Raw genomic sequence first — 23,951 nt, forward strand, 5'->3', positions numbered from 1 at the left:
TGCATGTGGGTTTTGATGTGTGCTACATAGCACACTGCCCAAATTGCGATCGCAAATGCTGAATTTTTGGGAATTTCTATATTTGCGATTGCAATTGGGCTACCTACATATGGCCCATTGTCTTCCTTCAGTTTTGAGAATGCTCCGGGACGTTTCTTCCAATTTTCTTTGGTCAATAAACCTTTTTAGGTGCCTGAGAGGAAAAGGGTTTAACAGCAATTTAAATCTTAAGGTACACTTTGACTATTAGGACCCCACAGTAAAAGTTAATGGGCCATATGTAGGTAGCCCAATTGCAATCGCAAATGCAGAAATGTGCAGAATTTCAGCGTTTGCAATCGCAATTTGGGCAGTGTGCTATGTAGCACACATCAAAACCCACCCGCAAAATAAGGAATCGCAAAATTTGCGATTCCTTATTTTGTGAATGCATTTAAGGCATCCCAAATAGCGAATCCTTATTTGCAATATAATAAGCACCAAAGTTGTGCGATTTTGGCTTAAGGGAAGTTCATGGTAATTTGCGATTTCTTTAATAAGTGCACTTTTATGCATTTTTCAAAGAGCCATGTGGCCCACATACATGCCCTTAGCGCATGCATATGTGCCACATGTGCACACATGTTTATTTCAGGGGTGCAAAAGGGTGTCCTACTGACACACTTGCAACCTTGAAATTGCATTCTCAATTTGCGATTCTCTATTTGAGAATCGCAAATTGAGAATGTCTTCCCATTCATTCCTTTGGGCCTTCTAGCCAATAGGAATGAATGGGAAGGTATTGCTTATTTGCGAATCTCAATTTGTGATTTGCAAATAAGGAATAGGTGGGATTCGCAAAATATTTTGCTAATCCAACCTACATTGCGTTTTGCGATTCTCTAATTGCGATTCCCTAAAAATCGCAATTTTAGAATCGTAAAACACGTATTACCTACATCTGGCCCCATGTCAGTAACTTGAAGTGAAAAGGTTTATTATAACCTCAAGAAAGGAAAGATATTAATGTGCACACACATATATGTCTCCTAAACACAATAAATACACTTTCTATACCTTTACGGCATTGTATCTCATTAGTATTATTGCATCACACGAGTACATAAGTCAAAAAGTAAATATAAATGTGGCCTAGTCAAATGTAACAGGATGGAGCCAAAATTATGCTACTCCAGTTCTAGAGGTTCTGTTGGTGACTTTCATTGGTCCAGGGCCGCCAACAGAGGGCACTTTTAGAAAAGTGGTGTGAAATTACACTGAACAGACAGGCTTTCTTAGAGTATCGTAGTCTGTATGAAAGAGGTGATTGAGTCAAGCAAAAAGAGCCCCCAAGGAGAAAAACGCAGGCAGGAGCGCACAACCAAGCAGGCCCCCAACCAAGTGGACAGAGCCCAGACCCCAAAACCAGCAGGGGACGACCAGAGAAAAAACACAGGAACCCCCCCCCCCAGGCAAGCAAGAAGGGGGCTACGCATGCAAGGCCAAGCCTCAAGTGAGCAGCCATAGAGGCCAAAATCAGGCCCTCTGCCCCATACGACCAAAGGAAGTCCAGGAGAAGCGGGCACGCCCGAATGGAGAAATAGAGCCACAAAGGGCAACCAACCAGGTAGAAACCCCCAAGGGTGAAGCCCACGGACCCAGCCACCACCAGGCAGCCACCCAACCAGGGGCCAAACATGCCAACCCAGCCCAACGGCCAAGAGCAGAGGAGAACAGACCACACAGGGTGGCAGGGTCGAAGGCCCAGGAAGGAATAAAGCAGAGGCAAGACGCAATCAACCACAGGCCCACCCCAACACACCAGGGGAAGCCACCAGCAGAGGTGCAAAGACAAAAGAGGGCAAAACCGGCCAAGCAAACAGGCACCCACCCAGAGGAATAGCCAGAAAGAGAAGGGGGAAGGGAACCCAAGCAAGTCCCCCCCCATAGCCAACACCAGCAGCAAAAGGGAACACGGAGGCCAGAAACCCACAGAAGGACCAGGCCACAGGGCAGGCCCGACCAACGGTCAACCCCAACCAAGACACCGAAGAGCCACAGGAACCAAAAGGCCACCCCACCGAGAGAAGAACCCGGGGCACAAGAAACGGCCAGGCCCGAGGCACACCCCAAAGCAGGAGTGTCAATGCCAAGACTAGAACCAGAGGAGTCGATGATGGACCCAATGCCCCTCCACCAGAACACCACCCGAAAAAACTAAGCTTGTCAGGACAGCGCACCAATAGGGGGGAAAGAGGAAGTGGATAACAAGAGAGACAGCCTGATGTTGATTGCAATAGTTGAGCACGCTGTTAGAACAGCTAAGTCGGTACAATTCAATGTGTAGCACCTGCAGTGAATGAAAGCATCATAAACATTCTACACATAACAGTTACATAGCTTATTATTTGTATTTTGAATTCTAATTACCAATTGATCACAGACTATTGCTTCTCTCTATTTATGTAGTTGTAGATGGAAGATGTCACTACACCTAAAATTAGTAAGGAGACATACATAAGCTAATTCTTTATCTACTATCTTTAGCTAATATTTTGTTTATATTGTGAGAAATTACCCTCAGTGCATCTGTAGATTATTTTAAAAGTAAACTCCACTATATGGCATCAACTTATATGACAAATAACAACTGACTAATAAGTCTTAGCCTTCTTTTTAACCTGACAATCTAAACTTCTCTCACAAGACGTGTAGAGAAATACTCCGAATTGAGAAAACTGTTGGCAGCCTTGAAATTGGTGTCTGACACCTCCTACCACCGCTACCATCGGAACCTATGAACAATTCTATTAATCTTGGTTGCATAATTTTCTTTTCAGCTGAGGAGACAATTTGCTTCGGTTCCCACGTTGCGCATGCAAGCTTGTTTTCACCCTTGAAGTCTTTAGTTGATTACAGGAACAACTGCCTAGTTTCATTTATCAAATATGCGGAAAAAATACTAGCCCAAAAAAACCACTGAGTGCCGACAAACAAAGCTACTTGCTCCGTCAAGCAGTCTGTTGAAGTGCGCAGTTCGTTTTTCGAACTCGCGCCTTACGCACCTGGGTAGTTGCGAGCCCTGAAAGTCTAGAGCGCTGACCTTTCACTCTGGAGGTGACAGCGTTCTCCATATTGGAAGTTTGCAAAACTAAAAGGCAACGTTTCAGGAATGAACAACAAAGAGTAACTGTGGGTCTAGACAACATAATCCATGACACAATGTCTGTGGTGTAGCTCTATTCTAAATTAAATTATACATTTTAACAAAACGTGACTTAAGTACAATCGGATACTCCCATGTTTTGAAAAGTACCCATCAGTTAACGTCCGGTAACGCCCTTGTCATCATCTAGGCCCCTCACACCAAGGAGAGTATTCTTCCAGCCACTTATGATGTATAAAGTGGGTGCCCCAGTGTGTGGATTGTTTTCAGGAAGGTAACCATGGACTGATAACTGCAAAGCAGTGCGTAAAAAAGCGTGAATGAAAATAATAGTGTGTGACTAAGTGCAAATTCTAAAATCGGAGAACCGGGAGGGAAGGTTATTTATTAGGTACCTCACGTGTTTCCAATGCTTAAAAAACAGTGCGGAAGAAAATAGTAGGTTTAACAAATAGCTACTATGTATATTCATATAAGGTCAACATGTTTCTGCAGTAAGTGGACCCATAATGGTGTCCGCTGCTTTCTTTTTATTTTTATTTTTTTTATACTTTACGTATTTACAGGTGTCACCTGGACGTCCTTGAGTAAATATGAGTCCTCCTAGTTATAACTGGAGATCCAGGTAATGAGAATTACACCAACAGGCAAAGACATAGACCACCCAAAAGTCAAATCAAGATAAATGTCAATATCGGTAACCACATTATAGTTTACCGCAAACAATGTCAAATGAGTACATTTTAGGCTCTCAATATCAGCCCTGATCCGCTTACCTTATAGGTAGGAGGCGAATGCTACGCCTCACCTGGCTGCGGCTCAGGTAGGTAGAGCACCGCTCTAATAAAAAGTGAAAAGCACAAACATAGGGAAAGTCATATACCTTCTAAAAAGCACATTCAGTGTTGTTTATATTGTCACCGATGTAGCTGGTGACCATTCGTTTCATAAATAGTTATTGGTTTCTATCAACTGGGTTTATTTCTCAATTGGACATTTGAAAACGGATCTCTCTGGGCCAGGATAGACCCTGATACAGTGAGACCTCGAGTATGACGTGCCTTATTCAAAACTCGCCCTGTGTCAAGTACGGGATATAAGCACTGACCAAGACAAATAGATAGGCTGTTTTGATATGTACAGGCACTCGTTAGTTCCATTTCTCATTCCATTCAAACAGACTTCATCTAGTGGTGTGACCATAGGTCGGGTCTTTATTCTGATTTCAATGACCAAGGGATACCATGAAATAAGTCGGATCTATTATGTTTTTGAGTATTCAAATTCAAGCGATCCCATGAACACAAGCTTCCCGGTCCCTCGCTGAACAGCCCCCGACTAGTCGAGTCACTGCCCACTAGCGCTAAAACGAGCCCAAAACAAATGGCCCAGTTCAAAGAAACTCTCAATCAAGCCCAATATCTCTTCGCATAAGCACTCACCTAAGCATCGGTACTCCAGGCGTCCCTCTGTGCCGACTTGGGGAGGGACCTGCTCGGTTTGTGGCGCCATCTTTTTAGCCAAACGTCAATGCTGTCATCAAGTCACGTCGCGTACCGGCTGGTTGGACGTGATACAGCTACGAGTCTTGGGAAATGTAGTCCTCGCGTAAGGAACCAAATACAGCGAGTATTTCCAGACCAATCCCAACAATAAAGCCCTTTGCATTTCTTAACTCATTAGCTTCAATCAATTTCCTTATTTCAGTTAAGAAACCTTTTAGAAGAAAAAAATGCTATAAAGCAATTCCGTACCAATAAAGTCTACGTGTTTGGTAAATAATTATTTCTCTCAAGGAACAATTATCTGGACATATAATCAGAGAGGAAGCAGTTAGCCAGTTGTATGCGTAGTTTCTCTGGTCGATTGCTGCTCCCGACATGAGCGCAACACGCCAGGAACTGTGGCCATGTAGGAGCACACCACACTGCCCTCTTCTGGACACCCATATCAGCAAACAAGATGTTACAGATGGTGCCATGTAATTAGTGCTGTAGGGGACACTAGCCCGTATATTCTGTTCTCATCAAAGTGACATAGGGTAATATCACGAGATCCACAATTATCGCTACAGATAGCGGATATATAGCAATATTGTTGTAGCTTATTTTCGGTATTACCATGCTTCTTTCATGCCATCACAATTGGTTGTATATATACACAGATGGACCATTGCGAGAGTTGTTCTGTAGAGAGGAATGTATATAGCTCCTAAGGCTCATGATGGTTATGGAGCCATATCAAGGGATACAAAGATGTGTATGTTGTTAGTATTTATTACTGCTCTCATCAAACCAATCTTAGTGTGCGCACTAGGACAAAAAAGAACCCTCAAGGAGCATGTTGTGTAGAGGGAAATGTCTCTGACTCATAAGGCTTATGATGGTTATGAGGCCATACACGAAGATATTGGTTGTTTGGAATATTGATATTCGCATGTGTAGGATACCTATGACAGCTATCTTCCCAAGAAAGACATATACACATGCGAATAGTCAGACTTGTCCTTAATTCATCCTTTTCACAAATCCAGCTGAGCATCAAATAGGACATTTGCTAGAGCCCCACTGTCGCCAGCAAGAACTGTTGTTCAGAACCATACTGTATAGGATAAGACCTCGGGAAAATCACAGAGACATCCATGGAATGTCTTCATTTAGACCTGAATTGAGTTTATATACCCATTTTTGTTCCTTGCTAAACAAGTATTTCCCTACATCGATGATGTGGTCAGGTATCAGGGGCTGCTCAATAACTGTCCACCTGAAGTCAGTAGGGCTGTGGCCAACCTCTAGGAAATGGTTTGTTAACCGGGTAGCTTGTTTTTTAACACCGTATGGTGCTTTTGTGTTCTGATATTCTTACTTTTACTCTCCTAGAGGTCATTCCCACGTATCTCAACCCACATGGGCAGGTGATCATGTAGATCAAGTTATGGCTATTACAATTGGTAAAGCGTCTCTGTTGCCATGGCCTACTACTACCAATGTCTATGCTGAGTGATTTAGACGTCTGTGGACATGCAACACTACTGCCACAGGGATGGTGTCCTTCGACAGCCGGCATGTCCCATAGTGTTCCAACTGGACGGGCAATTTTGGTCTTGGGTCTAGTATGCACCAGCTTATCCCTCAGATTAGGCCCTCGTTTGAAGGCAAAGAGTGGTAAGGGTAGTTTGTCTGACCCTGTATTTAGAATTGTCCAGTGTTTCTTGATTATTTTCTGTAAATTGTTAGATTTAGTATTGAAAGTGTTTACACATGTGATTCTTTCCTCTTTCACTTTTGGAAGAGGGGGTTCAAGTAAAGACTCTCTGTTGTTAACCGCTCTCTTCATGGATTGACGCACTAGCTTTTTGGGATATTTCTTTATGCACAGATGTTGCTCCAATACCTTAGCATGTTCATAAAAGTTCTCTTTAGTTGAGCAATTGCTATGAATCCGCAAAAACTGTCCATAAGGCAGATTTTGTCTCAAGGCCTTAGGATGGCAGCTGTCAAAACGCAAAACAGAGTTGCGTGCCATAGGTTTTTTATATAGCTCAGACCTCAAACCCATTGGTGTAACCTTTATCAGGAGATCTAAGAACGCCAGCTGTTCTTTGCTGTGTTCAATAGTAAAACGCAGGAAATTATTCCTAGTGTTCAACCATAAATGGAACTCCAGAAGTTCTTCACTTGTTCCACGCCACACTATCAGGATATCATCTATATATCTTTTCCATACTCGCAAAGATGCGAAGTATGGATTGGTAGGGATAAGAATGTGGTCTTGTTCAAATTTATGAACATAAAGGTTTGCCAGGCTAGGGGCAAAAACGCTGCCCATGCTGGTCCCGGAGATTTGCAAGATCATGCTGTCTTCAAAGCGAAAGAAATTCTCTTTCATAGCTAGGCCTGCCAAATTCATTATTAGGGACACCGGGGTAATAGAATCGAAATCCCTTTCCATCAATAAATTCTCAATCACTTCCAAGGTCTCCTCTTGGGGAATGGACGTGTATAGAGATTCAACGTCAAAGGACACAAGTAGGTCAGTCATGGCGTTGAATTCTATATCTGGTAAAATGTGAAGTACATCCTTAGTATCTTGCAAAAAAGTCGGCATCTCCCTGACAAAAGGTCGCAGAAAAATATCCACAAAGGTGGACAAAGTTTCCATCAAGGAACCAATACCTGAGATTATCGGGCGGCTGGAGGAGGTCTTTGCTGTTTATGTACTTTTTGAAGCACATGGAAGTAGGGCATGGTGGGATTCGTGGTACATAAATAGTGTGATTCGTTGGCAGTCACCCACCCTTCCGAGAGAGCCTCCTTCACTATGTGTCCTATTGTGTTCTTAAGTCTCTCCGTTGGGTCTTCTTTTAGGAGCCGATATGATCTAGTGTCCTGGAGTTGTCTTAAGTACTCGTCCCGATATGTGATGGTATCCAGCAAGACAATAGCACCACCCTTGTCCGCTGGTTTGATAGTAAGGGAGCTATCAGTCATGAGATTTTTGAGTGCTTTCTGTTCTTTTTTAGGCAAGTTAACAAAGGGACGGTGTTCTCGTTGGTACAGTTTCTTCAAGTCACTTTCCACAGCTTGTTCAAAAGTTAAAAACTTGGCGGGCAAACCCGCTATTGAAGGGTTGAAAGTTGATGGTTTTTTAAGACCAGTGTTCTTGTCAGGGATAATAGTAATTTCCTCATTGCATTTAGCAAAAAAGAAGTGAAGACAAATTTTTCTAAAGAATTTCGCCATTTCTATTTGTGTCAGAAATGGATCACCGGTATTCGTAGCCACGAACCCGAGTCCTCTATTCAAAACATTTTCTTCATCTTGTGTAATATGTCTAGAACTCAGATTGATTACGAGGCTGTCCTCCTGCTCGACCCCGCCTGTTCTTGTTGGATTTTTCTCCCGCTCCGCAGATTCATCGATGGTGGCGGCAGGTTCCAATGAACCTGTCCCTGTTGGGTCCGTCTTCTCCCCCTCGATCTGCCCCGGCCAAACCCTAAAAAAGGTTGCATATTGAAGTCAGGGTGGAAGGGAGGTGGACCATATGCCCCCATTTGTTGCGGAAATTGTGGTCCTCCTTGCATCCAAAGATTAGGTTGCCACCATTGCATGTACTGATTCTGTTGATAGTTTTGTCCTCTCCACCCTCGACGATTGCCTCTGCCCCGATTTTTGTTATTAGTTGTGTTTCCAGGATTAGATGAATCTGAATCACTGGAAACATCATCAGAGCTGGATAAGCCATAAGTTGAGCCACCTCTTTGCCCATTCCTGTTGAATGCCGCAGGGACATAGGTATCGCTCGTATAGGGATATATCTTTTTGGTGGAAAATCTGGCTAAATCCTTTTTAAATTTTTCTAGTTTGGTAAAGAGCACATAATCCTTAGATTCCTTATTATTTTTATTGCTTTCATCTTGGTTCTTAGTGAAGAGCTTGCCAGAGATCATAGTTTTGATTTGGCCTTCCAAGATTTGTATCTCAATTAAGATCTTATCTGCCCCTTTTTTGGCTGTCTTGATGATCAAGACAAGCCAATCTCGGGTGCACCTCCAAGCAATAAGAGACCAATCTTTCAGGAATTCCTTATCGTCTAAAAATAATCTGGGTGCATTGGTGACAATTAATCCGGTCGGGCACAATTGCCTCGTAAGTATTCCGCCATGGTAATGCCATGTATGCAAGTACGTGAATGACTCTTTTTCAAGACTAGAATTTTGGCCCAACTGTCTTCACTAGTACTAGTAGCTACAGGCTACAAGTATGCTAGGATTCTCTAACAGAATAGATTGAATATCTGTTTCGTCAAAAGCTAATCCCCAATTGGTAGCCATTCTAGAATGGATCAGAGGCTAATGAACAACAATAGAACCAAACACTAGATGACTGTAATGTGTAAAAAAAGTCGTGTGACCAAAAAACCATACGCTGATGCAGTGTACACTAATAGAGGAATAGAGGAATAACTTGGTGACTTTGAATTTCTTTTTTGCATGGAAGCATTTATCAATCGAAGACTTATCTTGTTTTTTACCTTGGCGGAACAGTTGTCAGACAGATCTTGACAAGGAGACACCGGGACCAGAAGCCCAGCAACCCGCCTAATGGATGCCAAGGAGAGCAAAGAAGACCAATCGAAGCAGACCGGGCAAAAACCAGGGCACAACCTAAGAAATATAAAAACAGAGGTCCAACACGGAACCAGGAAAACCAAACCCCAGAAACGGAAAGGAGGAAACAACACCAACCAAGAGCCGGCCAACTGCCAAGAGGAGAAAGGAGGACACCAAGGAACCATCTAAATCGAACCCCAAGAGGTAGAAGGGTAAACAGGAAAGACCAACAAAGAGGCCAACTACCCAAACCCGTGGGAGACCCACAAACACCCAAGAAGCCAGCCGGAGAACCGGCAGGCCAGCCAGTCAGCCAGGAGGCACACAAAACAGCGCCACCAGAACATGGAAGGAGAGACAAAAAGAACCCCCAACCAAGAAGGGGCACAGGGTAACGCCCACCAGCAAACCACAGGCAGGCCACCCCAAGAGCAGAGAAGCAGAGGGAGGAAGCCCATCAGCCCACACAACAGATCCTGTGCCACAGCCAAAAAGGAGCGGCACAGGAAAGGACAGAAGACCAGTCCAGGACTGCGGCAAGGCCCAAGAGAACAAGCGGCCAGGAAAGGACCAAAGCAGGTACCAAAAGAGGACCCCAAGCAAACAAGGGCACCACAGCACAAAGCCCGACATAACCAAGCTGAGAGGCGCACCAGCGACCCAAACACACAAGCAAAAAGGAGGCCAAACACAGGGACCGTAAGGGCAAACCCAACAGAGGCAGAGCCCAGGCCCTAAGAGCACACCGGGACAAATCAGGCACCAGAAACCAAAGGAGAGGAGCCTGGAGAAGCCAAAGACGCACCACCCAACAGGGGAGCGGAAACCGACTCAAACAAGGAGATAAGGAACACCCCAGAGCCAACAAGAGAGCAAGGGCCACAAACACCAGAGGCGCAAAACAGCCCACGCGGGAGAACAGGCCCAAAGATAGGCCCCAAAGGGAAAAAAGCAAGCCCCAGACATGAGGCAAAGCCAACCGCAACCCAAAAGCAGAAAGAGAGGAGCGGGAAGCAACAAAGTGGCCCACGCACCAGGGAAGGCCGACACCCAACACCCACAAGAAGGAAAACGGCACAGCAGACAGGGCAGGGAACAGGGGCCAGGCACCCTAAGAACAAGGGGCCACCCAAAGCAGAGGCCAAGGAAGACCAACGACACCCAGCCACCACAGAAAGCAAAAGGAGCGGCAGGTGAAAAGGCAAGCCCAAGAAGCCAACACCCAACACCAGCCAGAACCCACCAGGGCCCCAACCAGCACCGCCCTGGAGCCAACAGCCCAACAAGGCCAAGGGTCCACCATATTTATTTATTTATTTATTTTGTGCATTTATATGGCGCAACAGCTACCCAGAGGGTTTCCCGGCGCCTTGGATTTAATTGAAGGAACTGAAACTTAATAGAAGGAAGAGCTACTGATCAAAAAGCCAAGATTTCACTCCCCTACGAAATTTGAGGTAGTTCGATTCCAACCGCAAATTAAGGGGAAGGGCATTCCACAGGACAGGAGCCAGATAGGAAAATGAGGGTCCACCCATGCAAACAAATTTAGCTTGTGTCATGGATCGGAGAGCGCGTGATGGTGTATATTTCAAAGCCAATCTACAGAAATAGGAGGGGGCCTCATTCATACTGATCCTGAACATAAAACAGAGTGCTTTAAAATTCACTCTGTTGGTGAGTTTCAGCCAATGCAATTTCTTCAAATGCTCAGATATACTAGTATGCCCTGGAAGATGAAGAAGCACCCTCGCTGCGGTATTCTGTACAATCTGCAGACGGTTGATAGTGCCTTTATTGGCTCCTAGGAGGAGGATGTTTCCATAGTCCAATCGAGACCCTATTAAGGCCTGCATTACAGTCCGTTGTGCCCCATCAGGCAGTTGCCATAGGATTTTCCTTAACCATTTAAGGATGGCAAAGCAAGTAGCGGCCGTTTTTGTAACATGGGCACACATTGATAATTTGTTGTCAATAATTATGCCTAAATTACGGGCAGATTGGACCGCGACCGGAGACGGGTCCATTTCAACTGGCCAATGAATAGGGCCCCATAGATTCTTCTGATTGCCAAAGATAAGAAGTTCTGTTTTTTCAGCATTCAGTTTTAATTTATTATCATGGAGCCAATTAGCCATTTTCAAAAGTCCAGATCGAAGGGGAGAGGAATCAGATTTGTCTGTGGATGCTAGGGAGAACACTAATTGCGTGTCATCCGCATAGGAATAAATAGTAAGGCCCATTTCTTCCGCAACCTTAGCTAATGGGGTGACGTAAATATTAAATAAAAGTGGGCTCAGTATGGAACCCTGAGGTACCCCATACAGAGATTTATGAATGGCAGAGGAATTATTTTTAGAGAAGGCTTGGAAAGTACGGTGGAGCAAAAATTGTTCCAGCCATCTCAGGGCATTCCCTTGTATTCCTATATCCTCCAACGCGCGGATCAAGGTCTGGTGGGAGATGGTGTCAAAGGCGGCACTCAAATCTAGGAGAATGAGTGCCACCGTGCCCCCTCCATCTAGTTCATTTCGGATGGCCTCAGTGACCCCCAGTAAGGTTGACTCCGTAGAGTGTCCTTTCCTAAAGCCAGACTGTGAGAAATGCAGCCGATTATTGTCATTGACAAATTTAGATAGCTGGTTGTTGACATGCTTTTCCAAAACCTTCGAACAAATAGGTAGTAATGATATTGGTCGAAAGTTTGAGAGAATGAAGCATTTAGTAAAGATCTGATTACGTCCAGAATGAGAGGATCCAACTGCTTTAGAATGGACGCAGGAAAAGGGTCCTGCGGAGAGCCAGATCTAATGCTCTTAAGGATATTTACAAAAGTCACCATGTCCATGGATTGCCACTCTGTTAGTACGTTCTCCTTTGTGATTACCTTGTTAGTTTTCTCGCCATGGAGGGAGGTGTTATTTAGGAGCGCTGTGTCCTTTTCATTGTTACTACTAAACTGAGAATAAATATTGGTAATTTTCTCATTGAAATAGTTGGCTATATTATTGCATCGCAGAGTAGATAAAATCGGTGGGTCTGGTTGGGAGGCTGCTCCAGCCAAGTTTTTTAAAACTTTAAAAAGAGTACCAGAGTTACTCTGTGCCGCTAAAATGGTGGTTTTAATATGATTCCCCTTAGCTGTTTTACAAGATGAATGGTAGGCATTGAGCGCTTGCTTGTAAATCTCCTTGTTAGTGGAATTATAATCTTTCCTCCACAGCCTCTCTAATTTTTTGCAGTTACTCTTTTCATCACATAATTTTTGAGAGAACCATGGGGCTGGAGGATGACAAGAAGTGCGTTTGCTTAATGAAAGAGGAGCTACAGTCTGTGCAGCAGTCGCAAGCCAGGTATTGATGATTTTATAGTCACTAATTCTAAGATCACTTAAAGCAATGTTAGGGCTAGAATGAGTAAGCTGAGTATTCAGATCACCTATACTAACTCTTTGCCAATTCCAAAACCTTTCTTCCGATCTGACCAAATTTTTGGTACTGTGAGCCCAGATAGTGAAATGGGTGAGAAAATGGTCTGACCATAAGGTCGGAATGGCGGGTCTACAAATTATTCGATAAAAATCGGTGAAGATCGGATCTAATAAATGGCCCGCAGAATGCGTTGGACCATTATTCCTCAAATGGACATTAAGTGCTTCTAAGTCTGCGAGGAAGTTAAGAATCGTGGGGCAACTACTATCCTCCAGATGCAAATTCAAATCTCCAAGAATGGAGAACATAGCGGCCTCCATAGAGAGTGGGGCAAGCAGGTCAGGCAAGGCTGCCATCCAATCACCAGCCGCCCCAGGTGGTCGATAAACCAAAACACCCAAAAAAGTCATTTGGGGAGTTAAGGAGAGTTTAAAAAGGCCGGCTTCGCAGTTGGGCCAATCAAGATTTGACCATTTGCATTGATAGTATTTTTTAAATATTATCCCTATGCCACCTCCGACTTGATTTACTCTATCTCTCCTTACTATAGCATAATTAGGGGGAAGGGCTGAAGCAATATCTGGCCCTGAACTAGCATTCAGCCAAGTTTCAGTTAAGAAAAGTGCATCCGGCTGTACATCAGTTAAGAGATTAAAAAGATCCTCTTTGTGCTTAGGCAATAACCTACAATTAGTGGTAAGAAAATTGAACTGTTTGTCACAGACAGTGTCCACGACGGCAGTCATGTTCTGTGCTTTACCATTTTCCCCGGTAATGCCTAAGTGCATATGTGAGGGGGAATACATACACGTCGAGCAACAGGCTGTAATATTGTCTAGAAGGAATGGCTCATGGTTCAGACAGTGTTGAGGTCTGAATCTAAGTAGCTCCTCACTGGAATAACCATGAGCAATGTGGAGACGGGCAGGGGGCTAGCCCCTGGCCCCGTCCTGGCGCGGACCGGCGCAGACGGGCTTGCCTTTGGCGCGCCCGCTGCGCTCGTCCGCTGCGCGACCGACCTCTGCCCCGTGACTCGAGCCTAGTCCCGCCTACGCTCCCTCCACGTCAAGCGGGAGAACCCGTGGTGGAACGGGGAGCCGGCGGACTGGACGGTGGGCGTTAGAGAGGTGAGGTTGGACACATTACAAAATCAGTGACAATTTAAAAAGCATAAGCAGCGTTTTGTGATTTTAAAAGAAAGCAGTTTAAAAAGTAATTGTGCCTCCTTAAAGGTTTCAGTGCAATTCAGGTGTGCAAATAAGCAGATTATAGTAAATCATACCCGCCGCCTCGCACCCTTAACATACATTAAATCCGGAGAGTGCCTCCGAGATCCACTCCTAAGTAGTGTTTCTGCAGGGTAGTTCCCGCCCCCGACCTCTGCCCCGTGACTCGAGCCTAGTCCCGCCTACGCTCCCTCCACGTCAAGCGGGAGAACCCCGTGGTGGAACGGGGAGCCGGCGGACTGGACGGTGGGCGTTAGAGAGGTGAGGTTGGACACATTACAAAATCAATGACAATTTAAAAAGCATAATCAGCGTTTTGTGATTTTAAAAGAAAGCAGTTTAAAAAGTAATCGTGCCTCCTTAAAGGTTTCAGTGCAATTCAGGTGTGCAAATAAGCAGATTATAGTAAATCATACCCGCCGCCTCGCACCCTTAACATACATTAAATCCGGTGAGTGCCTCCGAGATCCACTCCTAAATAGTGTTTCTGCAGGGTAGTTCCCGCCCCCGACCTCTGCCCCGTGACTTGAGCCTAGTCCCGCCTACGCTCCCTCCACGTCAAGCGGGAGAACCCGTGGTGGAACGGGGAGCCGGCGGACTGGACGGTGGGCGTTAGAGAGGTGAGGTTGGACACATTACAAAATCAATGACAATTTAAAAAGCATAAGCAGCGTTTTGTGATTTTAAAAGAAAGCAGTTTAAAAAGTAATCGTGCCTCCTTAAAGGTTTCAGTGCAATTCAGGTGTGCAAATAAGCAGATTATAGTAAATCATACCCGCCGCCTCGCACCCTTAACATACATTAAATCCCATACCATAACCGAGGAAGGACACAACAGCCCCACCCCCCCCCCCATAGAAAACAAGGGGACGGACCCAACGAACCTGAGGAAGGAAGACACCCCAAGCATGGGGCAAGCAAAAGCACCTGGAAGGATGCAAGAAGTGCCCAAAAATGAAACTCATAGGCAGGCAGGCACCTAGACAGGCACGCACCAGGCCTGAACCCACAGAAGGGCAGGAACCAATGGGCAGAAGGGCCTCAGGCAGCCAAAGGAAGCCCAAGAACAGCAAGGCACCAGGACCCATAATAGGGCCAAACGCCTGACAAGCAGCCAGGGGCGACCAGAACAGGCCACAGCAACAGGCAAACACAGGTGCACCCCAAACGAGGCACCAACCAGGGCCAACCAGGGACAACAGGAGGATCTAGGACCGACCCGGCCAACCCACAGGGCGGGCAGCAGGTGCAACGGAATCAAGGCCGCAGTCCAGCACAAGCAAGCAAGAAACTGCCAGGGGGCATGCACCAAGGGGACAGGCCAACAGCAGACCCTTATGGAACGACCCCCAGTCCAGACGCCAACCAGTAAAAAGCACCGGGCAAGCGAAAAGCCAGAATGCCAAGGAACACACAACTCACAGAGGAAGTCCCGAAGGATCCCGCCCTACAGGCAGAACCCCTCCAAAAAAAGGGCAGCAACCAGGGGAAACCATGGCCCAAGGCAGGACAGCAAAGGCAGGGGAGCCAACGCCGCAGGCAGCCGAAGATGCCTAGGGACCACTAGGATCCCCGGAGCAGGTGGCAGCGGAGGCAGAGAACCAGGCTGGAGGCACCAAGGGCCCTGGACCAAGACAGCAAACTGACCCATATCTCATGCAACCAGCAAAGCACAGCGGGCCTGCACGCAGGAACAGGAGCCCACAAAGAGAAGCCCCAGCAGGAATCCACCAGCACCAGAAGAGACCTGAGGACGACGGGAACCAACAGCACTGGAAGAAAGCAAGGAACCCACCAAGCAAGGCAGCAGGGAGATCAGCCGAACTCAGCTCCATAGGACAGTGTAAGCAGTGCCAGCAGAAGGGCCCCGGGAACAAACCCCGACCACCCCCAGAGGTCCAGGCGCACAGGGTGGCAGCAACCAGAAGCAAGGGGGAAGACACACCATCCGAGGCAGCAAGCGAACCCCACAGAAAGCTCCACAGCCCAACAAACCAGGAACACCCAGGCAAACTCCCATCCAGGAAAGAACCAGACCTGAACCCCGCCCAAAAGGACACAAGACCAGGGGCACACAGGGAGGTAAGGCCAGAAGCCAAGACAGCCCGACAACGATGGAAGCACCCAGACACCCACAACATCAGGAACCCCAATGAGGTCAGGCAACACCCAGGCTGAAGCTCCACAACTTTAGAGACCAGACGAGACCACGTGCTGTCAGGCGAGGAAGGCTGTAGGCCGAACATGGAACCTGCAGAGGAAGAGGCAGAAACAGCAACCAGCAGGTCTCATCAAAATGGAGTTGCGTGCATGCGTGGGGGTAGGGGGATGTGCGGATCCAGGCAGCCCCCTAGAACTGGAAAACCACTGTTGAATTGAATTGAATTAAAATAACATTTGTATAGCGCATGGCTACCCGGAAGCATCCCAGGGCTAATAGTAGCAGCAATGAGGGGTTCACCTATTTAGGGAAAAGGCAATGTTTTTAGGGATCTGTGAAAGGAAAGGTGGTCGGGTTCTGCTCGCAAATGAGGGCAGAAGGAATTCCACAGTCTGGCATTGAAAGAGAATTGCCGGCCCCTACTTCTGACCTTCCTGATCCTAGGGATAATGGCCAGGATCATGAGCGAAGGCTTCTGTTGTGCTGATAAGACTGGATAATACTATGAAGAATGGGGGGGCTTATACTGAATAAAGATTTATGAATAATGCATAAGGACTTGAACTTAGTTCTCTCTTGGACTGGCAGCCAATGGAGGAACACCTAGCACAACTGGAGCACCACACAACACAAAATACAAAGGAAAAAATCACACATGAGAGAAGGGGATGCCACACATAACCCCAACAGGTTGTGGGATACCGGAGGAAAAAAAGAAAACCGCTACGAGGTACCCACCAAGGAGGCAGGAAGAGCGCACCACAAGCTCACTGCCCCCCCCCCCCAACAACCATGCCAGGCGCGCACCACGAAAACCAGCACCGGGTGGAGAAGCCACCCAGAAATTGGCCTCCGAGGCCACAGCAAGGTCAGCCCCATGACTGACCCAACCTAGCATCAGGGGTGCCAGGATGAAGAGGAGGCCGGCAGGACCTCTAGTCTGGAGAATCTCCGTCCCACAATGCATGCCTGGAGCATTCCACATGCAGGAGAAAGCCATACAGAACGCACGCTAAGGCCAGCAATGCAAGGAGCAAGAAAGAACAAACGCTGTGCGGTACTCACGCCCTGGCTGGCAACCAGCCATTGCACCGACACCAGCCACCTTGCAACCGAATGCCAGACATCCAACACCAAATCCCAGGAAGGTAGGCAACGAACAGGAACCAAACTCCAGGCAGGAGGACCAGGAGCAGCACCCAGCAGAGCCCCAGGACCCGCCAAACAGCCGCAGCAGCGTTTCCCCCAGACCGGCCAAGCCACAGGGAGACACGCACTGCAAAGAGACCGGGAGGAAATGCTCCCCAGCCGTAAAGGACCGGGGCGGCAACAACACGGCTCCTGGCAAGCCCGGCAGGCAAGGAGAATGCGGAAAGTGGACGGCGAGGACAGCCCAGCAGCCCTGAGGAGAAGTCCAGTGAAGAAACCATCAGGTAAGTCTAAACATGTCCCATTCTGTCGGAAGACTGAAAAAAGAACAGGCTGCATGCTGGCCTGGTACTGCCTATGTACTCCCAGTGGGAGGGATTGGGTTGGGTATCCGAGCATGCTCCTGTTCTTTTTTTTTCTGTTGCAGAGATGGTCATCACTACTTAGTTAAGGAATGGGACGAGGACATACTGTAGAAAAGCTGGCTTTACTAAATCTGAAGTTTTCGCTCAGCTTTGACAATTTAAAAACAAAGATGTGCTTTCTTGAACACCTAAATTAAATGTGCAGTATACAACACTGAAATACAAAATGGCCGTACATTTAAATTGTGGGTCAATCTGCAGTACTGCCAAGGATTTAGTGGTGCTTTATGCAATATAAAAAACAAATTCACACGTGTTATTAGTAGCAGATCTATCTATCTATCTATCTATCTATCTATCTATCTATCTATCTATCTATCTATCTATCTATCTATCTATCTATCTATCTATCTATCTATCTATCTATCTATTATTCAGGTACAGTTGCCACTGTAGTGTAAGAGTTAGGTCAGGCTCTCTATTTTCATTTGAAGAATTTTTTTGGTCTGCTAATAACTTTCGCATTGTTCGACAATTCTTCACAAAAGGTTCCAAAAAAAGATTATCCACCTCAGCTGCTTCCTGGAAAGCTTTGGGACCAAGAAAATGGAAGGATTCCAAAATGCATTTTCACCATAAAATCTCCATAAGGAAAATTAGATGGTGATACATAAAAACCGCTAAAGAACATTACATCAAATTTGGTAGAAATCTAGATTTTCACTCAGAATGCATGCTTTTTGTATTGTGGTGTAAGTGTAATTCTGTTCAGATATTTTAGAGAATAAAGGTTCACAATTTATAGATATGTGTTGCAGATAGACGCTCACAGGACTCCTGTAGGACACCCATAAGGAAAAAAAGAAAACAACAAAATTGAATTCTGGTTGGTCAAGCGCTCAGGTGTCTCATAAGACTGAAAAATCCGGTTGGCAGGCCGCAACATTAAATAAAGTGTTGCGACTTCCCTTTTAGGACTTTGGGACTCGGTCTGCGTGGTCTGAAAATTGAAATGAATGAATAGGTGTCTTATAATGCGCAGAACTTAACCCAGAAGGGCATCAAGGCGCAGGCAACAGACAGACATAGAACAACATAAGGGGGATACCATATAGCTTAATAAGCCAGGGAGAAGAGCCAGGTCTTCAAAAGTTTACGGAAAATCCCTAATGAGGGTTGGCTGGAAAGTTCAGATGGAAGCGAGTTCCATAATTTGGGAGCCAAGATGGAAAATGCTCTTCCTCCCCATCTCACCTTATTAAATCTGGGAACGATAAGCAGATTTCTGGAGGCAGAGCGAAGTGATCTGCTGGGGATATAAGGGCTAACAAGGGATCTGATCCCTTTGGATCCTGATCCAAAGATCTAGGGGTAATGCCTATGGAAGTAAAACACACACATTCGACTTTCAGCAGTGCTAGGACTAAAAACTAAAACAAGCACTGCATCACAATATGTTTCTATGTGAGAAGAGCACACGTCAGGAATGTGTGAGCGCCCAGACTTCAAAACAACTTTCACTGATGGCACACACGCACTGCAATTTGAGGTAATTTAACTACTTTTGTTTTGTGCCTCCTCCGTGCCCAGCTTCTCCATTACAGATGCATTTGTTCATGTGCACGTGATTCTGTACAATGATCAACATTATTCTTAGCCAAATGAATGGTTTTAGAGTTTAGACTATTTAGCAATAACTTAGCAAGGTGTGACCAGCTTTCTTCTGAGTTGAGTTACTTGGTTAAAAGAAACAATTCTTCGAATCCCACCTCAATGTTCTAGGACAGAATGGGAACTAGGAGGGAATTGTGTTTGAGAATTACTGTCACCATGCAAGTCAAAACACTCAAAATCAGATATGGTTTTCATATTACTGTCATAAAAAACACACCCAGAAGTACATATTTTCCTTTGAGTAAAATAGTAACAATCCTTTCCAATGTATGAGTGAACAGAATGAAATATGTGTGTTTTTAGCACTTTGAGGTGGCCAGGGGTAAAACCTGCTGGTACTGGCTAGTGAGAATGTGACCACTCCAAGATATAGTCATATCAATGGCACTTCAGCAGTGGTTATTGCGAGTAGCAGTGAAATACAACAGAGCCCAGGGAAAGCTCATAGAAGCCTAACACATGTTTAATGCAAAAATAACTTGCAAACATCCATGATATTGTAAGCGGCGGGTTTCTCAACACTATTGGACCAGCACTTCACAGTCTGAATCATTACAGAATATAGTGCTAAATTCTATACAATTCAATTCAATTCAAAGTGCTTTATTTCGAGTATTACTCATAAAAGCAGACAAACATACATGTATTAAAAAACAATTAAATTTACATCGTCATATTAGACTTAAGCACACAGTTAGTATTTAGAACACAGTACATAATTAAAAAATGTCAAAAGCAGGTTTAGTATAAAAAAGTGCCAGAATGATAATCACGAATAAACAATTTGTGAGAATATATCATAAAATTTCAAACCGATGATACATTAAAATTAAATATATTACAATGAAAAATAAAATAGATACGAGTCTAGCAGTCACTGACCAATTAATCAATTTTTCCAGAGAATAGACTATAGCCTAGCAGTCTCTGGATTTATCGTAAATTATTACAGAGAATAGACATGTATCTAGCAGTTCCTATAAACGACACAATAGATTGTTATCCTCTAATCGTTCTCTGTCTTATAATCCAAGCCCACCCCAGGTACTTTGCAGTAGCAATTATAATCCAATTAGCAGATGTAGTTCTTAAGATCCGCAATGCTACCATGCTGTTTTTTGTACCTAGGTTCCTGCACATGGGAGCCAACCAAACTCGCCTAGGAGCGGAATACATTGAACAAGAGAACAAAAAATGACCAAGAGTCTCATTACCTACCCCACAGACAGGACAAATTGACGCACCCCCTGCTTTCCATTTAGATGTTAAATTAGATAGAGGAAGAGAGCCTACCCTCAGTTGGAAAAGCAGTTTCCTGTCCATGGGCTTTAATATGTAATCCCAATACATTTCATAAATTGGGTACAACTTGGTCTCTAAGTAGCTAGTGGTCATAGACCCACTATTTAAACTAAGCATACTCTTTTTAACAACGTATTCCCAGTAAATGCTTTTTATGGTGGACTTGGAAGGGAATGAGGCCCCAGCTGGGTCGACCCATAGAGCATTAAGTCCTATATCAAACAAGGCAATCTTCAATGATTTAAACCATTTGATTTTGTTGTAGCAGTCACTTGTGACAACATCTTTAAACCCATTCGCATAGTGAGAGAGCTCTGGCGTGGTCCAAAGCCTACGCCAGTATAAAATCGGGCGTAGTTTGGCCTTATCAGAGATCGCTCTCCTATCTAATTCATATCTTAGGGGCAGTTGCGGGCTGCTCTGGGGGACGCCTATCAAATTCCTATAGAATTTGTTTTCAGAGGTTTGGAGCTCCTGAAGGTTTTCGTACCCCCATATCTCCGCACCATACAGGGCAGACCCTATTGCTTTTGCCTCATAGATTATCAGTGGTGGTTTAATGGGCTTAGTGAGCGATTTCCTTTGCTCCTTGATAATTGTGCCAGCTAGTTGCTTGTGCCTTAATGTAGCAATATTAAGGTGTGACTGCCACCTATTATCGTTAGAAATGTGGATCCCTAGGTAGGTGAAGGATTTTACAACCTCCAAGGTGCGACCACTCAACGAAATGTTAGATTTAAAATTTCTGTGGGGATTGAAGGCCATGAGTTTTGTCTTGGACCCATTTACCTCCAATCCGTGGGCTACGCAGAAATCATCGAATATTGCCAATGCTTTTTGCAACCCAGATGGTGTTTTTGATAAAATTAGGGTATCATCGGCGAACATTAAAATTGGAACTTTTTCACCTGCAAGAAAGGGAGCATCCACTGCCTGAGATTGCATAGAAGAAACCACACCATTAATAAAAAGGGTAAACAAAGTAGGCGCCATTGAACAACCCTGCCTAACCCCACGCTCAACTGGGAATTCAGCGGTGTCATTACCATACCCGCCCCAGCGAATTTTAGCATAATTGCCCTCATGCAAACGCATGATTAAGGACAACAATTCCCCGGGGACCCCAAGTGTCACAAGAACTTCCCACAGTTTTGACCTTGGTACCAGGTCGAAGGCAGCCCGCAAGTCAACAAATGCTGCATACAGGCTGCCTCCACCTAGCACCACGGTCCTCCACTGAATCAGCTGAAAACGGAAGACTTGGTCCACAGTGCTGGTTGCCCTGCGAAGAAAGCCGGCCTGAAAGGGGGATAAGATGTTATTATCCTCAGCCCAATCAAGCAGCCTATTGATGATTACTCGCCCCACTATTTTTTGAACAGTGTTGATCAAACTAATTGGGCGGTAATTACTAGGCAGAGCGCGGTCACCTTTCTTGTATATCGGGATGATAACAGCACCCCTCCATGTTACAGGAATATCTGCACCTCTGGCAATATGATTAATTAACAGATGAATGTATTTAGACCACCTTGCAGTATCGTTTAAAAAAACGTCTGCTGGTACACCATCAATGCCAGGGGCACGACCATGATGGACAGTTTTAAGTGCCATCGATATTTCGTGCTGCGTAAAGGTATCAGCTTCTGTCATGGAAAAGGGTTGACATACGCTATCTGTAGACAGGTCACTTGAAGCATATTGTTCGCTAAAAAATTTAACCCAGGCACCCTGGGGGACATTGTTTGTGGTGGCGTCTTCAATCCTGTCATGACCCCATTTGACTATGTGCCAAAATAACCTGGAATGATTTTGGTCACTGGCACTCTGTAACAAATTCCAGTGGGCTTCGTCCCAATCTTTTTTGCTTTAACTATGGAAGATTTATATTGTGTCCTAGCTGTCCTGATAGCCTCCTTGTTTTTATTCTTAATTGCTGCACATAAGCGAGCCCTGGCCCCCTTGCAATCTTGGTTATACCATTTGGCTGGCCTAGGATTCCCAGGCTTTTTATTATTAGCCGGTTTTAAGAAATGACATTTTATTTCTTTGAAAAGGTCATTGTGGACCTGAGTAACCATATTTTGGGTAGGAGATAGCCCAACCTCACCCTCAAGGGCCACTATGGCCTTATCAGTTGCCGTATTTATCCTTTCCAAAACCAGCGGGTCAGTTCTAACACTGCTCCACCTCAGCCTGCGCATATCATTTGTGGGTATAGTCAGTGGCGGAAGAGGTTCAGCACAGGTACTTGAAACGGCATCAGACATCCACCAATTATGAAGGACACATAAAGGGTTATGATCGCTCTCTAACTTTTCCAACACAACCATATCAATGACCTTTGGCCATAAGGGCATACTACATATAACGTAGTCAATACGGCTCTTATTTCTTCCATTGTTAAATGTCATGGCTGGTACTCTGTCAGACTTTGTCCGACCGTTCAAGGCCCTTAACTCATGTTCAAGACACATAGCGTTTAGGCCAAGAATATCCTCAGTCCAGCGAGTTATTGGAACTGTAATGAGAGCGGGAATATCCCATAGCGTGTCTTCCTCCATGCCCAGTTGTGCATCACCAATGTCTAGAGGTTCAAAAGTGCGATTTAGGTCGCCAGCTATTAGTATGTTATTCCCTGATGAGTGAGTTTCTAATAGTTTGTACAAAGACAAAAGGGCATCAGATTTTCTTACATTTCCCCCTCTGGCATATATGTTATAAATATCTATGGAGGTAGATGAGTTACCCTTTAATCGAATGAGCTGGATATCTTTTTGGTAAAGCTCAATGTTTCTCACATCAATCATAAGAGCCTGGCGCACCCATATAGTAAGTCCCCCCATCGGTCGCCCTTTTGGACCCTTGGTGGCCGGGAGATGAAAATTCAAGTAACCAAGTGCAAATACAGGGTCAACAGCCCAGGTTTCTTGGAAAATGCAGACATCGTATTGGCTGACAAAACCAAACCATTCACCACAATCCATTTTGGAACAAAGCCCCGCAATGTTCCAAGACAATAAATTCCCGGTGGCATTTGCTATTGTAGAGCGAGTGCAATGAGCTGACCCTGTTGGCAGTAGATCAACATTACCAGTTTCATTAGTATTTACAATAGCTAAACCAGCTCTAGGTACAATAGTATCTGTCACTTTTTGTAAAAGTATAGGACAACTCGACACCACTGTAAGGCTTGCAGCCATGGGAACTTGCAACAAGGTGGTAGAAATGGATGGTAGTCAATCACAAGCGTCTAGGTTGGAAAGTGCAGCAAATCTATTTTCCACTCCTAGGCCCCACTCGGCAAGATCAGAGTTCTTGCTGCCCCTCTTGGTTACAACGTTCCATTTTGTTCTAAGAGTGCTGCAATTAGGACCTCTACCTTT

Source organism: Lissotriton helveticus, chromosome 4_1 (genome assembly GCF_964261635.1).
Source record: "Lissotriton helveticus chromosome 4_1, aLisHel1.1, whole genome shotgun sequence".
In the NCBI taxonomy this organism is placed as follows: Eukaryota; Metazoa; Chordata; class Amphibia; order Caudata; family Salamandridae; genus Lissotriton; species Lissotriton helveticus.